The 13,350-nt window shown below is 45.0% G+C and overlaps 1 protein-coding gene across 3 annotated transcripts in view; it reads right to left on the bottom strand.

Annotated features, from left to right (window-relative positions):
- PIP5K1B (phosphatidylinositol-4-phosphate 5-kinase type 1 beta) overlaps positions 1-11,900 on the bottom strand; it is a 139,947-nt gene extending 128,047 nt beyond the window's left edge. The window contains exons 1-3 of one of the 3 annotated variants that reach the window (XM_075411083.1): positions 11,827-11,900; positions 8,766-8,957; positions 6,103-6,428 (exon numbers count right to left, since the gene is read on the bottom strand). The gene's annotated coding sequence lies outside the window, so the exon portion shown is untranslated. The remainder of the gene's footprint in view (positions 1-6,102; positions 6,429-8,765; positions 8,958-11,826) is intronic. The other 2 variants (XM_075411084.1, XM_075411085.1) reach the window with 2 other exon arrangements.
- Positions 11,901-13,350: the final 1,450 nt, after the last annotated feature.

Below are 13,350 nucleotides of genomic sequence, written 5' to 3'. Positions count from 1 at the left end.
TAACGTGGTTGCTAATGCAACAATGTTTGAACCCAAGCATTTACTAAATTCCAGTCTGAAGCTCATCACGAATAACCCTAGAGCTTATCACAAATGGAAAAACTGTCTCATTTTTCACTATGCATACTTACTTACCCCCTCAAACTACTTCATAAACACATATATAATTATATATTCATAGCAGTTTTCACATAATTTGTGATGCTGTAGCACAATATTAGTGTTGCAAACACTGTCAAAAATGTTTACATTTCAAACAAATTAAAATCCTGAAAGCAACTTACTGTCCGTGTAATTAGACCTGAAGTTTCAAGTCAAATTCTTCCTGCTTTGAAGGTCTATGTAAAAATCAAAACACTGCTCTATAGTAGCCAACAAAAACATCCTAAGGCATCTTTTGGTTTTAACTTTTATGAGCCACACTTCTTATCATGCACTTTATCATTATATGCAGTTATAGCAAAGCAAAACTAAATTCTTTTACTAATGTCATGCCATGACCAAAAAAAACGCCAAATCAAGCTAACAACTTATAAATCACTTCCTACCACAGCCTGTTATTACACATCTAGCTTGATCTGAAGGCAGCTGAAATTGCCACTGGCATTTTAACATCCAGTTTAACCATTCCAAACTGACACTGTACTCATGTGCTTTCACATTTGCTATAGCTAATGATGCTATCCTGATATTGCACATTAAATCAGACATATACCAGACACTCAAAAGATAGATCCGGCTTGCAGAGACAAATAAATCAGAAGATTGGGGGAATTTCAGATGATATTTGTTAGCTGCAGAAATTCAACTCCACGTTCTGTAATATCTGCGTGAATACCATATGAATGGACCAGATAACTTCAGATTAAAATAAACTGCATGTTATGATTTTAGAGTTAAGCTCTTCCTTGGGCCCCTTCCAACCAAGTGGAAATCCCCTTGAGTTTTGCAAAGAGCTATGAACTGCTTGACACTACTGTCTCCCAGTGACTTCCAAGACCTCTCTGATCACAAAGTCAGCCTGGCGCACGGATGCGGTCATAAATAGCTAAGATTCAGCTCAAGTAAGAGCTGTGATAATGCCATACATGGAAAAAGTTTTACAGAGATTTTATCATAATTACTGTGATGTATATTTCCAAAATAAACCACTCCCATGTTTCGGTAGCCTGCCTCAGGGCTAGACAAAAGAAAAAAAAAAAAAACCAACCCAAAAAACCACACATCAGTCTGCAGTATCTCCCTTTTGAAAGGCAAATGTACAATGAAATATATGTTATTATTTAAAACAATGAAGTTAAGTGACCACACTTCCAATACACAATTAGTACAGATGCCTTTTTTATGACTGCAATTCTCACTACATGCCTTAATAAAAATATGTTTGTTCATTAGCCTTTTTCTTTCTCCACACAGAACTTTTAATTACTCAAACACAACATGATGTGAGAAGAACAAAATGCGCAAAGCTACATACACTTCACTGTATAGTATCACATTGTGACCAAAGAGATCAGGCAGTCTTTCAAACACAGGTGACTTTCACAATTAATTTGTAAGTTAAACATAGACCCAAACCAGCCAGATTATGTATGTGCACCAGTTCTTTATGGTAATACATTACATGTACCCCAGATGAACATCTCCTCCCTACCAGTCATCTGCACCAATACTTCACTGGTATCTCCTCTCTCCCAGTTGTGTCCTGGGGGACATCTGCCCAGACCATGTGCCACAAGGCTGATTTAGGGCACCAGGAAGGCTGACACTGGGAAGACTGCTAGTAAGGGCCAAACAGGTCTTTGCCTATATAAAAGAAATGCAGGCAAGTGTGGAAAAGCTGTGGCCATGTAGAAGCCCCATTCCAATCATTGCACCAAGGCACACACCTATCCCTAGCAGGGGCTTCCCTTGCTCACCCAAATAACACCCAGACTCAGATTGTGCCACTTTGGCTCCTACGTGTGTCAGAGGGAGAGGAGAGCCTGTGGATGGGAGGCCTGTGCAGTAAACTAACAAAGGGAACATGAACCATGGGACCACACAAAAGGGTCTTGATTAGGTTTCAACATCCTGCTGTTGCAGATCGTCACTTCATACAAAACTTGGAACCGCGACTAAAGTGGTGAGTCGCAAAGGGCAATTCTTCATGCCAGGTACTCTCTGCAACGTGTATGCACAACCTGGGAGGAGTCAAGGCAAGTGCTAAAGATAACCGTGCTTAGTAATCGTGCAGATGTTCATGGCTGCTTACCAGTTAATGATTGACCTCCACATAAGGTCAAACAGCTGTTAAAAAATTACCATTCTTACATCACAGGTAAATAAATTCAAGCACCAATAATATGAGGTAGGATACTCCTACGATGCACAACTGCTTTGGGGCTGCAAAGTCAAAGTCTGATCACAAATGCACTTAGCTACAGTGGCCTTTCTTGAGCATGTTCAAAGATTTATTCTGCAGTACACAACTACTGTAGAGATCTTTACACAACTTTTCCACTGGAGAAACTAAGGTAAAGAGGGAACTGCTCTCTGACAGTCAACTTAACATGTCGATCTTCATGTTATCGAAGATAACCCCACGGAGCTCCTGTCACCTCTGTGACATAAAGCACATGAAGCAGAAAGAAGCTGGGTAGGTTCAAACATCGAAAAGGCCTGTCAAAATAAACTCAGAGGTCAGAAACATGCAAGACATTCTCTGTTTGGGCTTTAGTACAATGGAGTCCAGATTCCAAAGAAATCCAGCTAAATCTAGAAACCGGGGCCCCCAGAGACAGAGCAGGCCTTGGCTCTTTTTTCCTTTCTAAAGAACATTTCTAACTATTTATATAGGCAGAAAATACTGTCAGTGCACACTGTTGAAACACAGAGATAAAAATTTTCTTTCTTGGTGTTGCAAGGTAAATTCATCTTACAACACAATCAGCCTTCCCACAGCAAGCACAGTATCTTTTAAAATTAAGAGGGAGACAACTGCATGTTACAGACCCTCCTTTACAACCAAGCCTATAAAGAAAAAAGTGAGCTTACTAATTAGCAATGGAATAACCAGTTTAATGACTTACTGGATTGCTGTTGGAAAGAGGAAGTTAATTGATCAGTTCAGCCACTAACAGAAGGCAGCAATCTCAATTTGAGAACCAGTAACTCTGAAGACTGGTTCCAAATGTGTTTCTTTTATGTCGAAGCTTTGTATGCTCCCTCTGGGGTAATTACAGCACATCAGCAAGGCCTGTGCTCACATAACAATAACCTTGTCTGCTGAGGTAAGGAGACATAAATGAGGGAAACACTGCCTTCAGTGCAGGCTGTGTAGGCTGTGGGTGACTCAAAAGCATTTATTTGCTGCTCAAAATCTCTGATTTTGCTACTCTCCTACAAGCATCTAGTCACATAACACAGTCCTAGGTGGAGTCGGTCTGTCTGTATGAACATTTCAGAGTCAAATATAAGAGTATCCAACGCACATGACAAAACTCACACCTAGGTATACATCAACACACAACAAAACTTAGTATGTTCTCTGGCATGACAGCAACCTCAAGAAGGAGAAGCAAGGTTGTAAACCCTAAACAAAGGCATGGAACAGCCTTACAAGTACCCAGTCTAGCTAGCAACTGGTACGTTCTTTCGCTGTTTTGCATGAGAACACCGCAGTACACCGAGACTGCTGTTTAACATATGCAGGCAATTAAAATATTGCTCCACAGACAGGTCAAAATTAGTTGCCCGTGATTCCGACAGAGAGCTTGGGACTGTTTACAATACTCCAAGACTTAATTAAAGTTTTGAGGGCTAACAAGTAGGATGCTCGTCCTACTGCTGGAGTTTCTTTTGCCAAACAATGAAGCATAAGACGTTCAATAAAACGTCCTTCAGAATACATTTCAGACATGAAGTATCTTAACCTAAATATTTATAATTATAAGCTACTACTCTTTCTTTAGTCCTGGCTCTGAAAAACTGTATTTTAAAAGAAACAAAAACTTTTGTTACGGTAACAGCGAACATTTTAGCAGGTATTCCTACACAAATGAAATAAAAGCAATCTGCCATTCACACAGCCATTTAGAAAGTCCTTCTGAATTACTATGGATTATTTTATTGAAGAGGTCTGAAACTTGTCCTTCTTAGTGTAAGTATCACTAAAACTTTTCCTAAATTCACACAGGCATTTGTGTTTTAATTTTAGGTACTTTTAATATCTCATACTTGAATTCCATTAGTTGCAAACCAATAAATAACATCCTATCTTTTTCTGCCTAGAAATCAGAGGTCAGATTGCCTTTTTGACATCATCTGTTTTCTGCATATGCTTAGAATCACCATATTGACACAACAGAAGATTAAGGTAGTCCCAGCAGCACCAAATTGCTGTACGTTATCACCAACACACATTTCAGCAAAGTCTAACAACCAGAGAAAAAGTGATCACGAAAGACTATGATCCTTCTCATCCACGTTCCCAATAGTTTCAGACTATTCCTAAAGACCAGCAAAGCCCCCAAGCAAGGTAACGTTCCAATTTAGATTTCTATTGCCACTCAGAAATACACAATAATGTTCTTTCCATTTGCAATACTATAGTGTCCTCCTATAGTGATCTGTGAAGAGCTGGCAAAAGGCTTCTAGCATAAACAAAACTTCGTAACACGAAACGTACAAGTATTATTATTTAATGAGATCACTTGTTATATCACCATGTTTGTATTAAAAACAAAACCAGAAGCTGTGGACTCCCATGAAAAGGTTTTCTGTTTCCTAGCCAAAAACCTCTTCATAACACTTCCTTTGTTTCTGTGTTGAACAAAGAAACTGAACTTGGTGAGACATCCCTCTTCCCTCCCAGGACCTTCGACTACCATTCTGAACATGGAAGTTTCTTCTCCTCAAAGTGTGTGCAAGGTTGAGTGGGGAATAAAGGACTAAATTATCCCTTCAAAGGCTTCTCTGTGTGCCTGCCTTCACACACTGCAATATGCCTTACATGATTATACATACTGACTTCCACATCACTCTAAATCAAGCAAAGTTTTGGCAGAAACCAAGTACTCATATTTAACTTAAGGTGTGCTCCTCCATGCAAGGTAAGCCACCTGTGCCTTTTTCTTTCCAGATTACTTATCCAGAGCTCTGAGGGGTCTTACACAAGGTCACTTGGAGCCACAGAAGCAGCACTTTATCTCTCTGCAGCCTGATGATCAGGAGCTGGGTGGGCTGGGCAAGAGGCAATTTCCACACCACACAAATCAGGATCATCCCCTCTGCTCTCTGAACAGGCTCACATAAAACATCACAAAGAAAAACCGGAGATCCTAACTAGCATCTGCAGGTGAGGATCTGCTGACTATGCTTTGCAGTACTAAGAGGGTAAAGGTGCGGTAACCTTTACCTTGACTTGTAAGCCAAAAGACTACGCTGCATGGCAACCTCTCCCTCAGCCAAGAAGGTAAACTTTCACCCCTCCATCCTCAGACAAACCTCTTCTAATATGGTCAGCAGACACATTGGAGACAAAAAGATGAACAGATTATTTATTGCTTTAGCAATCTTTTTTTTGCATTATGCATCCAAAACTATTTGTATATTCAAACAAATCAGTATACAAGCCCTCACAAATCTGTCAGACAGTAGAACAAGAGAAGCACACACTAAAGACAAAGGTGTGTGACATCTGACACACTCCTTTTTGGAGCTCTAAATGTCAAACTTGAAACTGAAGTAACTTTAAATAATAAAGTGATCCAAAAACTTAACTCAGATAGCACTACTGAAAATAAAGTTCAGTGTTCTTACCTGAGATGTTCTGGTTCTTTTCCACAGATTAGAAAAAAGTCACTGTCCTACTGTTATCAATGATTGGCAGACAAGCCAACCGAGTACCACTGTGCACACACACCTTCCTATCAAGGAGGAAGCACCAACAAGCTATGCAGTGCTAACTGCCACACTGTAAACGTGGGCATGGTCTCACAGAAGCATTACGCTACTCTTGGGCAAAAAGCCTTGACTCATGCATGTAACATTACAACTGAGACTTTAATTATGCACAAACGGAAAAGAACATCTGCAGAAACTTGCAAGGCAGAAAGTTACCTTAGCAGTAGTCAGAGAATCCCAGAATCTTTCTGTGTAGTTCAGTTATCCTCTGAAGATTTTCATATACAGCTGTAACAGGTAGCCCATGAACTTCTGGACTCCTTTTTCATAATCCTACAACTTTACATCTTGGGTTAGGAAAGGCACGTAACCATGAAGACAGCTATCTTGACCCAAAAGAAGTATTTTCATTACTCTTCTAATTGGAGACAGGCAGCAGTGGTGGCTGCAGCGGATTTGTGCATTACTCAGATAAAAACTTGGCTGCTTCCCATTTCTCTGGGTCTTCAGTGTTTAGGATCATTTAGCAACAACTGAGTTTGCTGGGGAAGAAAAAAGCAAGCAAAGGAATCACATTTCCCAAATTTTGTAAACCAACAGATTACAGTCTGTCCTCCAAATCACTCAGAGACCAGCAGAATCCTTTAATAACTAAAGAAAGATTTAAGACCATTGGACACACAGCCTGTGACCCTACCATTGCCTCAAAAATCATCAGTAATGAGCAAACCACAGTTTGAGACATGCTATCTCATGCAGTTAATCCTCTTCATGAATTGAAAAAAATCAACCTTAGGTTTGGGGAAGAAACAAGTTTGTAATGAGTCCAAGAAGAAATGCTTACTGGCTCTCATGGTCTTGTAGCTAACAGCAGGAGACTTCACAAGACTTCATGTAACTAAACGGGAGTGCCACTCCAGCACTGGGAAACCTTTCTACACACGTCAGTCAGCAAGAGCAGTAAACTAGCACAGGACAGAGGCCAGCACAGGCCACCAGCCCCAGCACAGTCCTAGAGCTCCCATCAGCTTGCCATCCCTTGTACCTCCCAGCTCCCCGGGGTGCTGCGGGTAGGACTAGCTGTGCTGAGACTTGGGAGAGTGACAGGCACACTCCTACTACAATTAAGCTATCATTTAGCTGCATGGATGTACCCTCTGACATTTAGCTGACTCACACAGGCACCCAGGCCAAGCACTCTCATGAAAACAAACTCAGCAAGAGAAAAAAGCAAATTACTTTCCCAGACAGAGAGGGACGAGAAGTTCTGCGTACAAAACAGCCCAAGCACAATCCGGCCTGTTCACTCCTTTGCAGACACAGGTCTGCCCACAAGCTTTGCTATGCTATACCTCACAGGTATAGAAGAAGAAGCCCTGACAGGCACAGAAAGTGAGATTTAGACTATGGTGCAGGCTGGGGATGTGGTGGGGGCAACAGCTGTTGCAACCAAGCAACAAGTTTCTCTCTCGACTAGACTATAGGAACACCAACAGTAATCTCATGTACTGTTTTTCTCAAGAGCTTAAGAAGCTAACAGGTCTCACCCTACTAATTCCACTTTTCTTCCACAACTCCACTACTGTTTACACACTCCCACAGCACAACCCCACAAATGGTCACACCAGCAAACTGTAACAGCTAAAGAGTTAGTTGAAAAATAGGCACCCTCCACACTGATTTCTTTTGTTCTCGCCAAGTCATTTTTAACCCGGATCAGTTCAGTGACCCGATACTATCACAAAGCCTCACTAACAGTTGTGCAACCATATGCACAAAACTGGCAAACTGCTATAACAGTTGTAGTATTTTTCAGTCAGCTTTGGTGCTGAAGGCAACATCCCATTAAACTGCACTGCTCATCAAGCTATGAACTTAAATGCTGGTAGTTTCCTTCAGTTCAAATGGCATGGCTATGTTTCTGGAGTTGTGATCAAGACTTCGTAACTGCATTTGTAAATGACAGCAATATTTCTAATATTGAACAGTATTCGATATTGTAAGTATTTGTGTAATCGAACCATCTTTGTATTTTGTCCATTATACTCAATACAATTCTGATCACAAACTAGCAGCTCCTAGTCAAAGGAGACCAAGACAGACTTTCCAATTTTTACCTTCAAGTGCCAGAAAACTGTCAACTCAGTAAGCTTGTACAGAGACAAAACGAGCCAAGCAGAACCCCATTCTAGATCCCTGGTACTTTTTTCATAGAATGAGTTTTGCAATTTACAGCGAACCAGTCTCCACTAACAGAGGAGATGATAAAAATTGTCTTATTAACACTGGTCTGTGACCTGCAGATAGAGACTTTTTACACAGCACTGGATGAACCTTTCAGCCTCTGTGTCTCAGCTCCAGGGTGTGTAACACAGGTGCTCCCTGGCCTCAAACAGACACTGTAGAAGTTCTAGTTCTATCTGTACAATTTGAAATACTGCAGTTCAAGGACCACATGAAAAAACAAGGGTACCAAACACAGGGGGCTGGCCAGGTGCATGCAGTCACACAAGACATGAATCTTGAGCTAGAAGAGCTAGCAACAAAAATGAGCACAGTTAATAAAGTGGCCACCATCCAGCACCTGCTTTACTAGACAGGAGCGTCCCATGACTACGCATGCACACAGCACCAGACAAAGTTTTACAGGCAACTTACTTTCTATGAGGCAGATCATGGCCGTGACATACTGAAGAAACTAATGCCAGCTTACTACCACTTTTACCATTCAAAATACAAAACACAAGCACATCTGGACAATGGTGAAAACATACAAGGCACTTGCAACACCTACAACTTACCCCCACTTTGCTGATCACAAATACGACAGCTAGTTTTCTGGCAAGGAGAAAATAACAGTAAAATGGTAGATATTGTACCTCGCAACAGGCTGATATGATTTTCTAGTTCACCACTGGAGAATGAGGAGGGAAGGTAAAAGATGGGTTTTCCAGCTCAGTGAGGGAGGACTTGAAGTTTCTTCCTCACACAGATGGAGAAAAAGCTCTTTCTGCACTGTACAAACGTGAAGAATAAGACAAGACGCATGACCTCATACCCACAGCAGGAATCTGCAATGACAAATCAGACATTTCATCTATTTAGGGAAAATAAAATTCAGAGTATCAGTGGTGTGGGTCCACAACGAGCAGCTAAAGCACAAAATGGATTCAAACACGAATTATACTTAGAAGATGAAGATTGGTCCAAGCTGTAGATAACAATGAATGGCAGGGAAGGCAGAAGGACCCTCTTCCCAGTCCCTGTCTACCACTATCAGTAAGACTCTATTTAGAAAAGCATTTAATTTAATCTAAATTGTGCAGAGTTTGCTATGCAGTTGTAAGCAACATGGGGTTTTGAACACTACAGCATATAACAAACTCCTCACCTATATGCTTCTAAGCACACATTTTATTTCACCTGATTAGTGAAGTTTGCTTTTTAGTTTCCACAGTATATAAATTTCAGCTATAGCACCATATAATTACTGGCAGTAACCAAAGCAACCACACTGCAACACCAACAAGCACACACTCTGCAAACATTCTCTAAGACAAACGCTTAGGTAGGCTCTCGGCAACTGTTAGCACAGTACTGTATCCTGCAGGGTGCTGAAAGCCCCAGAGAAGCTGTGACAGCTCTTATCGCCCCTTAAAACCAAATGGGACCTGGGCAGGAGGAAGGGAAGGCAGCACCTTATGAATGGCTGCCCAGGTCCTAAGGCTGTTGCCAGCTTCTATCCTAAAGCAGCCGAGAAAGACAACACACTTAACATGCCTTGGTTACACAGACCACAAACATGGGGAGCAGATACCGTATATTAAGGACGTTTTCAACACTACATGGACCACGCTACGCGAGCCACAGAGAAAGTATTTTTTATAGTTTCTAACCCATTCTGCTGGTGTCAAAACTAAAAAAAGAAATCCCTTAGCTACCTCTAGGCTAGGTAAGAAACAAAACTGAAAAACAAATCAACACCACTCCACAAACACACACGATTACAGCAAACCATGTAAGCATATGCTTATTTACAGGCACGTGTTTCAATTCCCCCAATATCAAAAAGACCTAAATACATAACCAAAGATCATAAACAGCCCTAAACTAGCAGCAACTGAAGTCAGTGAAAGAAACCTCCTGCTGTTTTTAATGGTTTAAGGATCAATTCCTAAACTTAGAACATGATTTTCCACTCCCCATTTTATCAAATTGGGGGAGGGGAAGAATCCAGGAAAGAGACAAAATACAGCAAAATAAAAAGAGTGAAGAGCAACATTTTTACAACCATGATTTATTTTTCCCTGAATACACTAGTTACCAGAAACTGTCCTTTAAAAACAAATTAGATTTAAATATTTGTGTTCAATTTTGGTTTTTGTGAATCAATTTTGAGATGGCTACAGGGCAAAAAAGTACATTGAGGATAGGAAAAAGTATCTGGGTGGAAGAAGAGACATGACAAATCAGGAATTATTTATGGTTTTTAGGTTCTGGAAGACTCAAGAGTAACATCCACGTTAGGCATTCATCAGAATATTTATTCTCTACTCTGAAGATCAAAGAATTTTGAGAGACCATTTAATGAACTTTACTAAAAAGCATCTCTACCATGGGATAAACATCCCATAAATTTACGCTGAGGCATAAAAACCCCAGCGGGTGCTATGGCATACATTCACTAATTCCCAAACTGCCAATGCTTCTTATGTTGGGTTCATTTTAAGCAGAGTTTCTGTGGTTTTAATTTCCATCTAAGCCCTCCTCCACCCCACATTACCCAAATGCTAGCTCAAAAATATTTACATAAACTTAACTCTCCAGCAACACAGGAAGAGCAAACCCACTGTTTCTTCACCTTAAGCAATATCCTTTTAGAAGCAACATGAAACAAGTATATTTACATTTCCTCTGGGAGAGCTAACACAACATCCGCGCGAAGTTTTCCTCAAGCGACAGCACGTACCCTAGCTCCGTTTCAGAGCAGCAGCATCGAATGGGAAAAGGGGGGGAGGGCGGGGGTGGGAGCGTGGACCCAGACCCACCTCCGATCACCTGAGCAGCGTATTGGAAACACCGCTCCTTCAGGGGAGCCACCCCACGGTACTCGGAGGTAAGCTGGCGATTTACAGAGCTCCCTGCTGCCGGACGCTGCTCAGCACAACCCGCACCCGACACAGCAACGCCTCAGTCCCCGCCGGCTCTCCCAGAGGCGGCGGCGGCGGCCGAGGCTTCTCCCGGCGGACCCCGGCCCGACCCCCCGCGGCGACGGGCGGGCTGCGCGCCCCTCCGCAGGCTCGCCCCGCCGCAGCCGAGCTCGGTCCCGGCGCAGCCTGCGCCTCCGGCACGCAGGAACCTGCCCCTCGCACTCCCCTCTGACGCTGCTGCCTGGTGTCCGCCCCCCCCCCCCCAATTACGAGACTTACAAGTCCGCGGAAGTTCACAGAAAAAAATCCCCCCAAAACAAACAAACAAACACGAAAAGCCGCGTTTTCCTGTCAGCCCTTCAGGCTGCAGTCGGCGCGGCCTCGGGCGCAGCGGGGCTCGCCGGCGGGGACAGCGACCGGCCGCGCCCGGCCCGGCTCAGCACCTGCCCGGGCCCAGCTCGGGGCGCCCATCGGCCCGCAGCCCTCGGCCCCGCGCCGCCCGGCTTCCCCCGCAGCACACCCCCCCCCCCCCCCCGCCGGCCAACGAAACAGCCCCAAAATCAGCAAAAAAAACGGACAGCATGAGCCGAAGCCGCCCACCCCACAGCGGGGAACAACAAAACAAAAATCGGCAAGCGGCAACGGCGGCACGGCACGTACGAACCTACCCGCCTCACCCAGCCGGTGCCCGCGGGCGGCCTCCCCCCCGCCCAGTCCCCCCGAGGCCGGACCGGGGGGCCGAACCGCCGCCCCTCGACCCGCCCGGACGGCAGCGACGCGGCTCCCTCACCTCCAGCGTCGGTGTGTGGCGGCGTCAGGCGGGCGGCGCGGCGCGGCGCGGCGGGCCACGGCCCAGGCCCCGCCCGCGGGCTGGCTCCTCCCGCCCGCCACGGGGGCCGAGGCGGCGGGAGTCTGCCGGCATGCGGCCTCCTCGCCCCGCCGGCGGGCCGCGGCGCCCTGGGCGTCTGCCCCCCCCCCCCCCCCACGCCGCCCCTAATCGTTTGCCGCCCCTTGCCCTGCTCTGTGGGCGCAGGACGCTGTTGGGGGCACCCAGGGAGGGTGAGCGGCTGGGGGGGTCCCGGGTCCCCAGGGGAAACGGTTGCGAGGGGTCGTGAAGGGCTGCGTGCTGCTGCGGTGTGCGAGGCCGCGGTGGGACAGCACCTCCTGGCCCGTTTTTGGCAGGAGGGGCTCGGCCCCCTTAGCCTGCTGGCCCGTCGGGGCCGAGCCGGGTGCCCTGGGCTGACAGGTCACCGCTTGGCGCCGGCTCCCTTCCCTGCCTCTTGTCTGGGTTCACCAGGGTCCCGCTCGTTTGTCACATGTGAGCTCCGAGTCCTGCTTCTCGCGTAAAACTGCTTCTGGGCTGGCCACCAGGAAACCCGGACGCCCTGAGCAGGACCACTGGAGCATCCCCCTAGGCACCCCCATCTAACGCTGGGAAGGCTGCAGATGCACGTTGTTAATTACCCCAACGTAATGCACTTTCCATATTTAAGTTTTGTGGGCCTTGGCGAGGTATTGAGGAGGAGGACAGTGAAGAAGGCCATGAATCAGTGTAGGTGAATGAATGTGGAAAGGAAGCTGGGAGAACGAATGTGCGAAGATTTCCTGCTGAAGAAAACGGGAGGTTGGGAGAACCTCGTCCGCCACACTGCTGCATTCAAAGGAATGTCTCTTCTACAGGGGCCTGAGCGCTTGTCAAGGAGCGGAGTGTTGGGGCCGTGCCCCTGCCGCACGACCCAAGGCTGCACAGGTGGCTGCGCCTGCTCGCTGCTCGAGAACAGTTACAGACCCTTAGCATCTGCTCAGGACCTTTTTATTCCTGGTAGAATAGACTACTCCCAGGCTACACAAGATGAGTGCATAATAGCTGTGCATTTATAGCTGTAATTACCGATATTGGATATGCTGACTCATGCACACTGAATTTCAAGTGCAGAAGGAACTATTGTATGTGTGCGCGTGTTCAAGAAAAGAAATTACAGAGCATTTCAACGTGCTACTTCCATTTTCTTCCATGTTGTTCAAGGTCCGTACTTCACCATACCGTGTTTTTTTATCTGCCGTGGTATTTATAACAAATGATAGCAGAGCAACTACTTCACGCGTTTACTCAAATCGATGTGCAGTAGTTATACCACTTAAACAATGATGGCTTCCCGAGGTCAGAGCTGCAAGGGAGGTCTCTGGTAACTTAGCTGCTGGTCTCATCCCCTAATGCTTCAGTTTCTGCTTTTCACGCCCACAGCAGTACAGTGGCTCATACACACTGCAGTCAGATGTGCCATCTGGCTCAGCTCTGAATCTTTAGAGTGGA

This window comes from Opisthocomus hoazin, chromosome Z, assembly GCF_030867145.1.
Source record: "Opisthocomus hoazin isolate bOpiHoa1 chromosome Z, bOpiHoa1.hap1, whole genome shotgun sequence".
NCBI classification, from domain to species: domain Eukaryota; kingdom Metazoa; phylum Chordata; class Aves; order Opisthocomiformes; family Opisthocomidae; genus Opisthocomus; species Opisthocomus hoazin.
This window is presented reverse-complemented; position numbering and strand designations above follow the sequence as displayed.